We start from the raw sequence: 14832 nt of genomic DNA, 5'->3' as shown, positions 1-14832 counted from the left end.
AAGGAGGCCTCTTTCTGGAGGAGCGTGACCCCCAGTAAGCTTCAGGTGGGGCAGTTCCTGAGGGTGGGGATCTGAAATGTTGGGGTATCTCAGGTCCTCTGGGCTGTGGGGTGGGCTCTGAAAGGCAGGTGTCGGGGTGGTGGGTCCTGAATAGGAGATGCCGGGAAGGGTCTCTGGGTCTTTGTGGGTGGTGTACCACGCGGGATGGGAAGGCCAGGACTCGGGGCTGCGGTCTCAGACCCGGGTGAAGCAGTGTCCTTGCCCCAGGGGCTGCTGCTGTTGCTGCTGCTGAGCATGGGCGGGACATGGGCATCCAAGGAGCCGCTTCGGCCACGGTGCCGCCCCATCAATTGCCACCCTGGCTGTCGAGAAGGAGGGCTGCCCCGTGTGCATCACCGTCAACACCACCATCTGTGCCGGCTACTGCCCCACCATGGTGAGCTGCCCGGAGCCGGGGCAGGTGCTGCCACCTCAGGGCCAGACCCACAGAGGCAGCCGGGGAGGAAGGGTGGTCTGCCTCTCTGGTCAGGGGCTGCGGAATGGGGTGTGGGAGGGCAGGAACAGAGGGCTTCCTGGACTCCTGAGTCTGAGACCTGTGGGGGCAGCTGGGGAGCTCAGCTGAGGCGCCGGCCCCAGGCACAAGCTCATTCCCCCACTCACACGGCTTCCAGACCCGCGTGCTGCAGGGGGTCCTGCCGCCCCTGCCTCAGGTGGTGTGCAACTACCGCGATGTGCGCTTCGAGTCCATCCGGCTCCCTGGCTGCCCGCGCGGCGTGAACCCCGTGGTCTCCTACGCCGTGGCTCTCAGCTGTCAATGTGCACGCTGCCGCCGCGGCACCACTGACTGCGGGGGTCCCAAGGACCACCCCTTGACCTGCGATGACCCCCGCTTCCAGGCCTCCTCTTCCTCAAAGGCCCCTCCCCCCAGCCTTCCAAGCCCATCCCGACTCCCGGGGCCCTCAGACACCCCGATCCTCCCACAACAAAGGCTTCTCAATCCGCACTCTGGAGGTGTCTTTCTGTGGGCTCAGGGCAACCACACACACACAGGGTGGGTCCAGCTTCCAAACCATTTTCTACAGAGTCACAGTACAGAACTCTGGTAGAAAACAGGGTGGACGGCTGGGCGCGGTGGCTCACGCCTGTAATTGTCGGAGGCTGCGGTGGGTGGATCAGCTGAGGTGAGGGGTTCCAGACCAGCCTGACCAACATGGAGAAACCCCATCTCTACTAAAAATACAAAATATCGTCGGGCGTGGTGGTGCATGCCTATACTCCCAGGTACTTGGGAGGCTTAGGCAGGAGAATCTCTTGATCCTAGGAGGCGGAGGTTGCAGTGAGCAAGATCCCGCCATTGCGCTTCAGCCTGGGCAACAAAAACAAAGCTCCATCTCAAAAAGTAATAATAATAATAATAATAATAATAATAATAATAATATAAACATTAAAAATGTTCGGCCAGGCGCAGTGGCTCATGCCTGCAATCCCAGCACTTTGGGAGGCCGAGGCGGGTGCATCACCTGAGTTCAGGACTTCGAGACCAGCCTGGCCAACATGGTGAAACCCTGTCTCTACTAAAAAAAAAAAAAAAAATTAGCTGGGTGTGGTGGTGCGCGCCTGTAGTCCCAGCTACTCAGGAAGCTGAGGCAGGAGAATCGCTTGAACCCGGGAAGCATAGGTGCAGTGAGCCGAGATCACGCCACTGCACTCCAGCCTGGGTGACAGGGCGAGACTCCGTCTCAAAATAAATAAATAAATAAATAAAAATAAAAATAAAAATAGAAAATAGTCAACTACTATTACTCAATAGCAACAGATGGTAAAATACAGGCTCAGAGAAATTAATGATTTGTGCCTGGTCACACAGCCAACAAATGGCAGAGATGGGACTTCAACTCTGGGCAACTGCACTCTGCCATCCTTCCTGTAGAACTCTGAGGAACTGAGAGTCTTGCATCTTGGAGGATGTTCCAATCAATTTTTTTTTTTTTTTTTTTTTTTTTTTTGAGACGGAGTCTCGCTCTGTTGTTGAGACTGGAATGCAGTGGCGTGATCTCTGCTCACTGCAACCTCCCGCTCCCAGGTTCACTGCATTCTCCTTCAAGCGCCCGCCAACAAGCCGGGATAACTTTTCGTATTTTTAGTAGAGACGGGGTTTCACCGTATTATCCAGGATGTTCTCGATCTCCTGACCTCATGATCCGACTGCCTCGGCCTCCCAAATTGGCGGGATTACAGGCGTGAGCCACCGCGCCCAGCCGTCCACCCTGTTTTCTACCAGAGTTCTGTACTGTGACTCTGTAGAAAATGGTTTGGAAGCTGGACCCACCCTGTGTGTGTGTGGTTGCCCTGAGCCCACAGAAAGACACCTCCAGAGTGCGGATTGAGAAGCCTTTGTTGTGGGAGGATCGGGGTGTCTGAGGGCCCCGGGAGTCGGGATGGGCTTGGAAGGCTGGGGGGAGGGGCCTTTGAGGAAGAGGAGGCCTGGAAGCGGGGGTCATCGCAGGTCAAGGGGTGGTCCTTGGGACCCCCGCAGTCAGTGGTGCCGCGGCGGCAGCGTGCACATTGACAGCTGAGAGCCACGGCGTAGGAGACCACGGGGTTCACGCCGCGCGGGCAGCCAGGGAGCCGGATGGACTCGAAGCGCACATCGCGGTAGTTGCACACCACCTGAGGCAGGGGCGGCAGGACCCCCTGCAGCACGCGGGTCTGGAAGCCGTGTGAGTGGGGGAATGAGCTTGTGCCTGGGGCCGGCGCCTCAGCTGAGCTCCCCAGCTGCCCCCACAGGTCTCAGACTCAGGAATCCAGGAAGCCCTCTGTTCCTGCCCTCCCACACCCCATTCCGCAGCCCCTGACCAGAGAGGCAGACCACCCTTCCTCCCCGGCTGCCTCTGTGGGTCTGGCCCTGAGGTGGCAGCACCTGCCCCGGCTCCGGGCAGCTCACCATGGTGGGGCAGTAGCCGGCACAGATGGTGGTGTTGACGGTGATGCACACGGGGCAGCCCTCCTTCTCGACAGCCAGGGTGGCAATTGATGGGGCGGCACCGTGGCCGAAGCGGCTCCTTGGATGCCCATGTCCCGCCCATGCTCAGCAGCAGCAACAGCAGCAGCCCCTGGGGCAAGGACACTGCTTCACCCGGGTCTGAGACCGCAGCCCCGAGTCCTGGCCTTCCCATCCCGCGTGGTACACCACCCACAAAGACCCAGAGACCCTTCCCGGCATCTCCTATTCAGGACCCACCACCCCGACACCTGCCTTTCAGAGCCCACCCCACAGCCCAGAGGACCTGAGATACCCCAACATTTCAGATCCCCACCCTCAGGAACTGCCCCACCTGAAGCTTACTGGGGGTCACGCTCCTCCAGAAAGAGGCCTCCTTCCACAGCTCACACTGGTCTGCCCCTTCTCATGCCAGTGATGGCCTGGAAGGAGGTGGAAGGTGCCCAGGGGCCCTGCAGTCTTTCCTGGAACATCTCCATCTTTGGTGCCTGGAAATGTGGATCTACCCTACCTTTGACATGTCTCTCTCTTAGCGGGATATCTTCCGCAAGCACTGGGAATGTGGACATGGAAAGTAAATTGAGTCTCCGTGGGGGAGTGAGACAGGGAGTGAGGGGTGTTGGACGCGGCACGGGAACCCGGCCGGAGTCAGCGGACCCAATGGGCTGCTCTCTCTCAGATACAGTTCCCCTTCCTCCCTCCAGGGGGCGCCAGGGAACACAGGGCCCTCACTGGCCCTGGGGACTGGGTGACGTCAGGGGTGAGCCTCTTGTGATTGGCTCCCTCACCCTGCGTAAGGTCAAAGGGAAGAAAGGACAACCCCCGACCCCAGGAGCCACTGTGGCTCTGGCCCATTGTGCCGGCCTTCGGGCCCTCAGGGAGGCGAGGGTGCGAGAGCCTCGAGTTCGAGGCCGACCTCCTCCAAAAAAACTTTCTTTTTATCGTTCCCTATATAACAACAAACCATAAAGGGAGGACGCCTTGATAGGAAGAAATGACATCTTCCTAAGTGTTTTTAAATTACTTCAATGTATCTTTTTTTTTTTTTTGGGAGACCGAGCCTCGCTCGGTCCTCGGGGGACCTCCCTGCCTCTCAGCCATGGCGGTTGTCACCTGTGGTAAACAGAATGGCGGGAGCAAGTGGGATGTCCCACTACTCGGGCTGAGGCAGGAGAATCACAGGAACCTAGGAGGTGGAACCTCCTCGCCCAGGAGGGGCGTGGCTTCGGACTTAGTTTCTGCCCAATGAGAGAGGGCCTCCCCGTGACTGTGCTGCCAGGTTAGCCACTTGACCCTGGTGCCCCCAACGAGGGATTCAGCCCGAGCCCCACCTCTCCCTTAGGGACCTCCGCCCACTCTACCCTCAAGCCAGGATGCCCGGAGCGCTCCCCGGAAATGCGTGTGCTTCAGGTGATTTAACTGATCATTGAATAGGCCCGCAGGAGGTGTGTCCTGCCCCCGAGGCCGCAGCCTCGGAGGACATTATCTGGACTTAGTCCCTTTCCCGCGATGCCATCAAGCTGGACAATTTTAAGGTCTGTTTCTTTCCCAATGTAGGGTATAGGTTGGCACAGGGAAGAGGGCTAGAAACCTGACTTGAGCTCCCCGCCCAGGGCTGAACTCTCCAGCATCCTGATCGCTTCTCATTCAACCTTGCTTATACTCCCCGTGTGATCGGTAGCTCTTTATCTCAAAACAGAATATTCGAAGCCAACCCCTGCCTGCTCTCACCAAGTAAGATTTCTCATTTGAACCCCAGCTCCCAGATACTTAAAGGCCTTCCGTAGACCATGTCCTCAAGGTCCCCTGGCCATCTGCTTGCATGTTCCAGTTTCTCTCCTCCCCCATGCACATCGTGAAATGTGCCCTCCCACTCCCCAGGATGAGCAAGGTGGTGTCCTCTGTGACAGAGCAGTCAGCAACTTAACACCAAAGGTCACCAATGATCAAATCCATGAGAGTTGATCCGAGGAGTTATGTATTAGGGCTACGAAAGAGTAAACACTCAGTAAATAGTGGCTATTATTATTATTATCATCATCATCATGATTACCCTCAAGTTCCCCCGGGAGAGCTCCTATTCAACCTTCAAAACCCCACGTTGGTGCACCCATCCTACAGAGATTGAGCTCAAATTCAGAGAGTTGTGATTTTGCCATGATTTGATGAGTTCCCCAACTGGGGTCCGTCCGTAGAGCAGCTGGGCCAACCCTGACGTCTCTCAGCATCCAGCTCTGTTCTTTTTCTGCCTGACCAGTTCCTGGGTATAAGTCTCAGGCCCGGCCAGTCCGGCTGAGGAGTGTGCAGACACAGGCAGTGCCAGTTTGAATCCATCGCCAGTCCACACGGCCCTGGGCATCAGCGGTCAATGCCCGCACATAGGACTGCTTGGCCTTGCACTCAGACACCCAGTGCCCCCCGGTCCACACCCCGGCGGCAGCCTCTCCACCTACCCCTGGGCCACCTTCTTCAGAGTTATCGGCCTCGAAGCAGGTGACAAAGAAGTGTTGGCGGAGGGAACTGCCGCCAGCTGCAGGCACCTCGCCCAACACCTCCACCTCGAGCACAACCAAGTCCACAGCGGTCCGGGGGTCTGTCACCCAGCCAGTGACTGCATCGCACACGGCCAGCTCACCCTGATGACTCGCCGGCGAAGTATCGCTGACCCCTCGCTGGCTGCGGTTGGCCCGGGTGCCTGCTGACTCCCGAAAGGCCCCAGTCTCCAGCAGGAAGAGCAGAGGGGGCCCGGCAGCGGCACCCCTAGACAGGACCACTCGGGGGAAAAGAAGGTCCCACTTTGTAGTAGGAAAAGGGGACAATGTCAAGGGTGGGGGTTAGGACTCCATTGACACAGCGGGGAGGAAGAAAATGAGGGGGATGCAGAGGGAGCCTGGGGGAGCGGGAGCATCTCTCAGAGCACATGGAAACAGGGAAAAGGAGGCTGGGATTAGAGAAGAGGATAAACACTTCAGTGGGGACAGAAGTTTGGAACCCCAGGGGAGGCCTGCCTGCCAGGATTATGGGGAAGCCCTTGCTCTAGAAGTTTGGGGGACTCCATGTACAGGACTTGCATCACACCCAACTTGTAGATTAAGAATAAATATTCAACAACTACAGGTCAGGCACTATGGCTCACACCTGTAGTCCCAGCACTTTGGGAGGCTGAGGCGGGTGGATGACTTGAGGTCAGGAGTTCGAGAGCAGCCTGGCCAACACTGTGAAATCACATCTCTACTGATAATACCAAAATTAGCTGGGCGTGGTGCTGCGCTCCTGTAATCCCACCACTTTGGGAGGCCGAGGCGGGCGGATCATGTGGTCAGGGGATCGAGACCTTCCTGGCTAACACGGTGAAACCCCGTCTCTACTAAAAATACAAAAACTTATCTGGGCTTGGTCGCGGGCCCCTGTAGTCCAAGCTACTTGGGAGGCTGAGACAGGAGAATGGAGTGAACCTAGGAGGGGGAGCTTGCAGTGAGCAGAGATTGCGCCACTGCACTCCAGCCTCCACGACAGAGCGAGACTCCATCGCAAAAAAAAAAAAAAAAAAAGAAAGAAAAAGAAAACAGGGTGGAGATGGAGGATGACCTCCAGCTCAGGGGGTGTCCATGGTCTGGCCTTCTGTGGGGAGAAGGAAGGCCACATGATCTGTGTGGCCCAGGTGGCAGGGCCTCAGCCTTCTAAGCCGAGCTCCCTCTTCCTCCCTCTGACGTTGGCACTGGCAGTGCAGGTGGGGCGGAGGGGGGCGCGGCTTGGGGACCTGAATGGGATGAATGGGCCAAGGGGGATGTCATCTCTTCCATTCTCCTTCATCCACTGCCTCTCCCTTCCCCTCCTCCCCCCCCCCCCCACCCCCACCCCCCGGTCCATCTACCTCCCATCCCAGCCAGGAGCGGTCACCTAAGTAGAAAAGGGGCCACTGGAAAGGGGGCGGGGCCTTGACTCTTGGGTACCCTGCGCTTGAAGAAGAACTCTGGGAAGGGGTTTTTCAGGGAGTTGGCCCCTTCCCCACCTGGCTGTATAACCTTCCTGTTCTTTTCTTCCCCTAACCGGTTGCCGCTCCCTCTCCTGAGATGTCAGGAAAGAGGGGGCCACCTGCGTCCTCCACAGTGGTCCCCGAAGCCTGGGGTTCCCAGCCCCAGAGCTCAGAGGTGAAGGAGGTGCTACAGCTCTGGTGACCACTGGTTGTTTCCCAGTCTTCTCCACGCCACCCTTTCCCAAAACAACAAAACAAAACAAAACAAACAAACAAAATTGGGCCTGGCGCAGTGGTTCATGCCTGTAATCCCAGCACTTTGGGAAGCCGAGACGGGCGGATCACAAAGTCAGGAGATCAAGACTATCCTGGCTAACACGGGGAAACCCCGTCTCTACTAAAAAATACAACAAATTAGCCAGGCGTCCTGGTGGGCGCCTGTAGTCCCAGCTACTTGGGAGGCCGAGGCAGGAGAATGGCAGGAACCCGGGAGGCGGATCTTGCAGTGAGCCGAGATCGCGCCACTGCAGTCCAGTCTCAACAACAGAGCGAGACTCCGTCTCAAAAAAAAAAAAAAAAAAAAAAAAAATTGATTGGAACATCCTCCAAGATGCAAGACTCTCAGTTCCTCAGAGTTCTACAGGAAGGATGGCAGAGTGCAGTTGCCCAGAGTTGAAGTCCCATCTCTGCCATTTGTTGGCTGTGTGACCAGGCACAAATCATTAATTTCTCTGAGCCTGTATTTTACCATCTGTTGCTATTGAGTAATAGTAGTTGACTATTTTCTATTTTTATTTTTATTTTATTTTATTTCATTTTTTTTTTTTTTTTGAGACGGAGTCTCGCCCTGTCACCCAGGCTGGAGTGCAGTGGCGTGATCTCGGCTCACTGCACCTATGCTTCCCGGGTTCAAGCGATTCTCCTGCCTCAGCTTCCTGAGTAGCTGGGACTACAGGCGCGCACCACCACACCCAGCTAATTTTTTTTTTTTTTTTAGTAGAGACAGGGTTTCACCATGTTGGCCAGGCTGGTCTCGAAGTCCTGAACTCAGGTGATGCACCCGCCTCGGCCTCCCAAAGTGCTGGGATTGCAGGCATGAGCCACTGCGCCTGGCCGAACATTTTTAATGTTTATATTATTATTATTATTATTATTATTATTATTACTTTTTGAGATGGAGCTTTGTTTTTGTTGCCCAGGCTGAAGCGCAATGGCGGGATCTTGCTCACTGCAACCTCCGCCTCCTAGGATCAAGAGATTCTCCTGCCTAAGCCTCCCAAGTACCTGGGAGTATAGGCATGCACCACCACGCCCGACGATATTTTGTATTTTTAGTAGAGATGGGGTTTCTCCATGTTGGTCAGGCTGGTCTGGAACCCCTCACCTCAGCTGATCCACCCACCGCAGCCTCCGACAATTACAGGCGTGAGCCACCGCGCCCAGCCGTCCACCCTGTTTTCTACCAGAGTTCTGTACTGTGACTCTGTAGAAAATGGTTTGGAAGCTGGACCCACCCTGTGTGTGTGTGGTTGCCCTGAGCCCACAGAAAGACACCTCCAGAGTGCGGATTGAGAAGCCTTTGTTGTGGGAGGATCGGGGTGTCTGAGGGCCCCGGGAGTCGGGATGGGCTTGGAAGGCTGGGGGGAGGGGCCTTTGAGGAAGAGGAGGCCTGGAAGCGGGGGTCATCGCAGGTCAAGGGGTGGTCCTTGGGACCCCCGCAGTCAGTGGTGCCGCGGCGGCAGCGTGCACATTGACAGCTGAGAGCCACGGCGTAGGAGACCACGGGGTTCACGCCGCGCGGGCAGCCAGGGAGCCGGATGGACTCGAAGCGCACATCGCGGTAGTTGCACACCACCTGAGGCAGGGGCGGCAGGACCCCCTGCAGCACGCGGGTCTGGAAGCCGTGTGAGTGGGGGAATGAGCTTGTGCCTGGGGCCGGCGCCTCAGCTGAGCTCCCCAGCTGCCCCCACAGGTCTCAGACTCAGGAGTCCAGGAAGCCCTCTGTTCCTGCCCTCCCACACCCCATTCCGCAGCCCCTGACCAGAGAGGCAGACCACCCTTCCTCCCCGGCTGCCTCTGTGGGTCTGGCCCTGAGGTGGCAGCACCTGCCCCGGCTCCGGGCAGCTCACCATGGTGGGGCAGTAGCCGGCACAGATGGTGGTGTTGACGGTGATGCACACGGGGCAGCCCTCCTTCTCGACAGCCAGGGTGGCAATTGATGGGGCGGCACCGTGGCCGAAGCGGCTCCTTGGATGCCCATGTCCCGCCCATGCTCAGCAGCAGCAACAGCAGCAGCCCCTGGGGCAAGGACACTGCTTCACCCGGGTCTGAGACCGCAGCCCCGAGTCCTGGCCTTCCCATCCCGCGTGGTACACCACCCACAAAGACCCAGAGACCCTTCCCGGCATCTCCTATTCAGGACCCACCACCCCGACACCTGCCTTTCAGAGCCCACCCCACAGCCCAGAGGACCTGAGATACCCCAACATTTCAGATCCCCACCCTCAGGAACTGCCCCACCTGAAGCTTACTGGGGGTCACGCTCCTCCAGAAAGAGGCCTCCTTCCACAGCTCACACTGGTCTGCCCCTTCTCATGCCAGTGATGGCCTGGAAGGAGGTGGAAGGTGCCCAGGGGCCCTGCAGTCTTTCCTGGAACATCTCCATCTTTGGTGCCTGGAAATGTGGATCTACCCTACCTTTGACATGTCTCTCTCTTAGCGGGATATCTTCCGCAAGCACTGGGAATGTGGACATGGAAAGTAAATTGAGTCTCCGTGGGGGAGTGAGACAGGGAGTGAGGGGTGTTGGACGCGGCACGGGAACCCGGCCGGAGTCAGCGGACCCAATGGGCTGCTCTCTCTCAGATACAGTTCCCCTTCCTCCCTCCAGGGGGCGCCAGGGAACACAGGGCCCTCACTGGCCCTGGGGACTGGGTGACGTCAGGGGTGAGCCTCTTGTGATTGGCTCCCTCACCCTGCGTAAGGTCAAAGGGAAGAAAGGACAACCCCCGACCCCAGGAGCCACTGTGGCTCTGGCCCATTGCGCCGGCCTTCGGGCCCTCAGGGAGGCGAGGGTGCGAGAGCCTCGAGTTCGAGGCCGACCTCCTCCAAAAAAACTTTCTTTTTATCGTTCCCTATATAACAACAAACCATAAAGGGAGGACGCCTTGATAGGAAGAAATGACATCTTCCTAAGTGTTTTTAAATTACTTCAATGTATCTTTTTTTTTTTTTGGGAGACCGAGCCTCGCTCGGTCCTCGGGGGACCTCCCTGCCTCTCAGCCATGGCGGTTGTCACCTGTGGTAAACAGAATGGCGGGAGCAAGTGGGATGTCCCACTACTCGGGCTGAGGCAGGAGAATCACAGGAACCTAGGAGGTGGAACCTCCTCGCCCAGGAGGGGCGCGGCTTCGGACTTAGTTTCTGCCCAATGAGAGAGGGCCTCCCCGTGACTGTGCTGCCAGGTTAGCCACTTGACCCTGGTGCCCCCAACGAGGGATTCAGCCCGAGCCCCACCTCTCCCTTAGGGACCTCCGCCCACTCTACCCTCAAGCCAGGATGCCCGGAGCGCTCCCCGGAAATGCGTGTGCTTCAGGTGATTTAACTGATCATTGAATAGGCCCGCAGGAGGTGTGTCCTGCCCCCGAGGCCGCAGCCTCGGAGGACATTATCTGGACTTAGTCCCTTTCCCGCGATGCCATCAAGCTGGACAATTTTAAGGTCTGTTTCTTTCCCAATGTAGGGTATAGGTTGGCACAGGGAAGAGGGCTAGAAACCTGACTTGAGCTCCCCGCCCAGGGCTGAACTCTCCAGCATCCTGATCGCTTCTCATTCAACCTTGCTTATACTCCCCGTGTGATCGGTAGCTCTTTATCTCAAAACAGAATATTCGAAGCCAACCCCTGCCTGCTCTCACCAAGTAAGATTTCTCATTTGAACCCCAGCTCCCAGATACTTAAAGGCCTTCCGTAGACCATGTCCTCAAGGTCCCCTGGCCATCTGCTTGCATGTTCCAGTTTCTCTCCTCCCCCATGCACATCGTGAAATGTGCCCTCCCACTCCCCAGGATGAGCAAGGTGGTGTCCTCTGTGACAGAGCAGTCAGCAACTTAACACCAAAGGTCACCAATGATCAAATCCATGAGAGTTGATCCGAGGAGTTATGTATTAGGGCTACGAAAGAGTAAACACTCAGTAAATAGTGGCTATTATTATTATTATCATCATCATCATGATTACCCTCAAGTTCCCCCGGGAGAGCTCCTATTCAACCTTCAAAACCCCACGTTGGTGCACCCATCCTACAGAGATTGAGCTCAAATTCAGAGAGTTGTGATTTTGCCATGATTTGATGAGTTCCCCAACTGGGGTCCGTCCGTAGAGCAGCTGGGCCAACCCTGACGTCTCTCAGCATCCAGCTCTGTTCTTTTTCTGCCTGACCAGTTCCTGGGTATAAGTCTCAGGCCCGGCCAGTCCGGCTGAGGAGTGTGCAGACACAGGCAGTGCCAGTTTGAATCCATCGCCAGTCCACACGGCCCTGGGCATCAGCGGTCAATGCCCGCACATAGGACTGCTTGGCCTTGCACTCAGACACCCAGTGCCCCCCGGTCCACACCCCGGCGGCAGCCTCTCCACCTACCCCTGGGCCACCTTCTTCAGAGTTATCGGCCTCGAAGCAGGTGACAAAGAAGTGTTGGCGGAGGGAACTGCCGCCAGCTGCAGGCACCTCGCCCAACACCTCCACCTCGAGCACAACCAAGTCCACAGCGGTCCGGGGGTCTGTCACCCAGCCAGTGACTGCATCGCACACGGCCAGCTCACCCTGATGACTCGCCGGCGAAGTATCGCTGACCCCTCGCTGGCTGCGGTTGGCCCGGGTGCCTGCTGACTCCCGAAAGGCCCCAGTCTCCAGCAGGAAGAGCAGAGGGGGCCCGGCAGCGGCACCCCTAGACAGGACCACTCGGGGGAAAAGAAGGTCCCACTTTGTAGTAGGAAAAGGGGACAATGTCAAGGGTGGGGGTTAGGACTCCATTGACACAGCGGGGAGGAAGAAAATGAGGGGGATGCAGAGGGAGCCTGGGGGAGCGGGAGCATCTCTCAGAGCACATGGAAACAGGGAAAAGGAGGCTGGGATTAGAGAAGAGGATAAACACTTCAGTGGGGACAGAAGTTTGGAACCCCAGGGGAGGCCTGCCTGCCAGGATTATGGGGAAGCCCTTGCTCTAGAAGTTTGGGGGACTCCATGTACAGGACTTGCATCACACCCAACTTGTAGATTAAGAATAAATATTCAACAACTACAGGTCAGGCACTATGGCTCACACCTGTAGTCCCAGCACTTTGGGAGGCTGAGGCGGGTGGATGACTTGAGGTCAGGAGTTCGAGAGCAGCCTGGCCAACACTGTGAAATCACATCTCTACTGATAATACCAAAATTAGCTGGGCGTGGTGCTGCGCTCCTGTAATCCCACCACTTTGGGAGGCCGAGGCGGGCGGATCATGTGGTCAGGGGATCGAGACCTTCCTGGCTAACACGGTGAAACCCCGTCTCTACTAAAAATACAAAAACTTATCTGGGCTTGGTCGCGGGCCCCTGTAGTCCAAGCTACTTGGGAGGCTGAGACAGGAGAATGGAGTGAACCTAGGAGGGGGAGCTTGCAGTGAGCAGAGATTGCGCCACTGCACTCCAGCCTCCACGACAGAGCGAGACTCCATCGCAAAAAAAAAAAAAAAAGAAAGAAAAAGAAAACAGGGTGGAGATGGAGGATGACCTCCAGCTCAGGGGGTGTCCATGGTCTGGCCTTCTGTGGGGAGAAGGAAGGCCACATGATCTGTGTGGCCCAGGTGGCAGGGCCTCAGCCTTCTAAGCCGAGCTCCCTCTTCCTCCCTCTGACGTTGGCACTGGCAGTGCAGGTGGGGCGGAGGGGGGCGCGGCTTGGGGACCTGAATGGGATGAATGGGCCAAGGGGGATGTCATCTCTTCCATTCTCCTTCATCCACTGCCTCTCCCTTCCCCTCCTCCCCCCCCCCACCCCCACCCCCCGGTCCATCTACCTCCCATCCCAGCCAGGAGCGGTCACCTAAGTAGAAAAGGGGCCACTGGAAAGGGGGCGGGGCCTTGACTCTTGGGTACCCTGCGCTTGAAGAAGAACTCTGGGAAGGGGTTTTTCAGGGAGTTGGCCCCTTCCCCACCTGGCTGTATAACCTTCCTGTTCTTTTCTTCCCCTAACCGGTTGCCGCTCCCTCTCCTGAGATGTCAGGAAAGAGGGGGCCACCTGCGTCCTCCACAGTGGTCCCCGAAGCCTGGGGTTCCCAGCCCCAGAGCTCAGAGGTGAAGGAGGTGCTACAGCTCTGGTGACCACTGGTTGTTTCCCAGTCTTCTCCACGCCACCCTTTCCCAAAACAACAAAACAAAACAAAACAAACAAACAAAATTGGGCCTGGCGCAGTGGTTCATGCCTGTAATCCCAGCACTTTGGGAAGCCGAGACGGGCGGATCACAAAGTCAGGAGATCAAGACTATCCTGGCTAACACGGGGAAACCCCGTCTCTACTAAAAAGTACAACAAATTAGCCAGGCGTCCTGGTGGGCGCCTGTAGTCCCAGCTACTTGGGAGGCCGAGGCAGGAGAATGGCAGGAACCCGGGAGGCGGATCTTGCAGTGAGCCGAGATCGCGCCACTGCAGTCCAGTCTCAACAACAGAGCGAGACTCCGTCTCAAAAAAAAAAAAAAAAAAAAAATTGATTGGAACATCCTCCAAGATGCAAGACTCTCAGTTCCTCAGAGTTCTACAGGAAGGATGGCAGAGTGCAGTTGCCCAGAGTTGAAGTCCCATCTCTGCCATTTGTTGGCTGTGTGACCAGGCACAAATCATTAATTTCTCTGAGCCTGTATTTTACCATCTGTTGCTATTGAGTAATAGTAGTTGACTATTTTCTATTTTTATTTTTATTTTATTTTATTTTATTTTTTTTTTTTGAGACGGAGTCTCGCCCTGTCACCCAGGCTGGAGTGCAGTGGCGTGATCTCGGCTCACTGCACCTATGCTTCCCGGGTTCAAGCGATTCTCCTGCCTCAGCTTCCTGAGTAGCTGGGACTACAGGCGCGCACCACCACACCCAGCTAATTTTTTTTTTTTTTTTTAGTAGAGACAGGGTTTCACCATGTTGGCCAGGCTGGTCTCGAAGTCCTGAACTCAGGTGATGCACCCGCCTCGGCCTCCCAAAGTGCTGGGATTGCAGGCATGAGCCACTGCGCCTGGCCGAACATTTTTAATGTTTATATTATTATTATTATTATTATTATTATTATTATTATTATTATTACTTTTTGAGATGGAGCTTTGTTTTTGTTGCCCAGGCTGAAGCGCAATGGCGGGATCTTGCTCACTGCAACCTCCGCCTCCTAGGATCAAGAGATTCTCCTGCCTAAGCCTCCCAAGTACCTGGGAGTATAGGCATGCACCACCACGCCCGACGATATTTTGTATTTTTAGTAGAGATGGGGTTTCTCCATGTTGGTCAGGCTGGTCTGGAACCCCTCACCTCAGCTGATCCACCCACCGCAGCCTCCGACAATTACAGGCGTGAGCCACCGCGCCCAGCCGTCCACCCTGTTTTCTACCAGAGTTCTGTACTGTGACTCTGTAGAAAATGGTTTGGAAGCTGGACCCACCCTGTGTGTGTGTGGTTGCCCTGAGCCCACAGAAAGACACCTCCAGAGTGCGGATTGAGAAGCCTTTGTTGTGGGAGGATCGGGGTGTCTGAGGGCCCCGGGAGTCGGGATGGGCTTGGAAGGCTGGGGGGAGGGGCCTTTGAGGAAGAGGAGGCCTGGAAGCGGGGGTCATCGCAGGTCA

General features: G+C 56.4%; 2 pseudogenes; both read right to left on the bottom strand.

The window, feature by feature from the left end:
• Nucleotides 1–5017: 5017 nt before the first annotated feature.
• On the bottom strand, nt 5018–5883 carry LOC129528763 (neurotrophin-4-like; annotated as a pseudogene).
• A 5295-nt stretch (nt 5884–11178) lies between these two features.
• LOC129528758 (neurotrophin-4-like) lies at nt 11179–12044 on the bottom strand (annotated as a pseudogene).
• Nucleotides 12045–14832: the final 2788 nt, after the last annotated feature.

This window comes from Gorilla gorilla, chromosome 20 (genome assembly GCF_029281585.2).
Source record: "Gorilla gorilla gorilla isolate KB3781 chromosome 20, NHGRI_mGorGor1-v2.1_pri, whole genome shotgun sequence".
Classification (NCBI taxonomy): Eukaryota; Metazoa; Chordata; class Mammalia; order Primates; family Hominidae; genus Gorilla; species Gorilla gorilla.
This window is presented reverse-complemented; position numbering and strand designations above follow the sequence as displayed.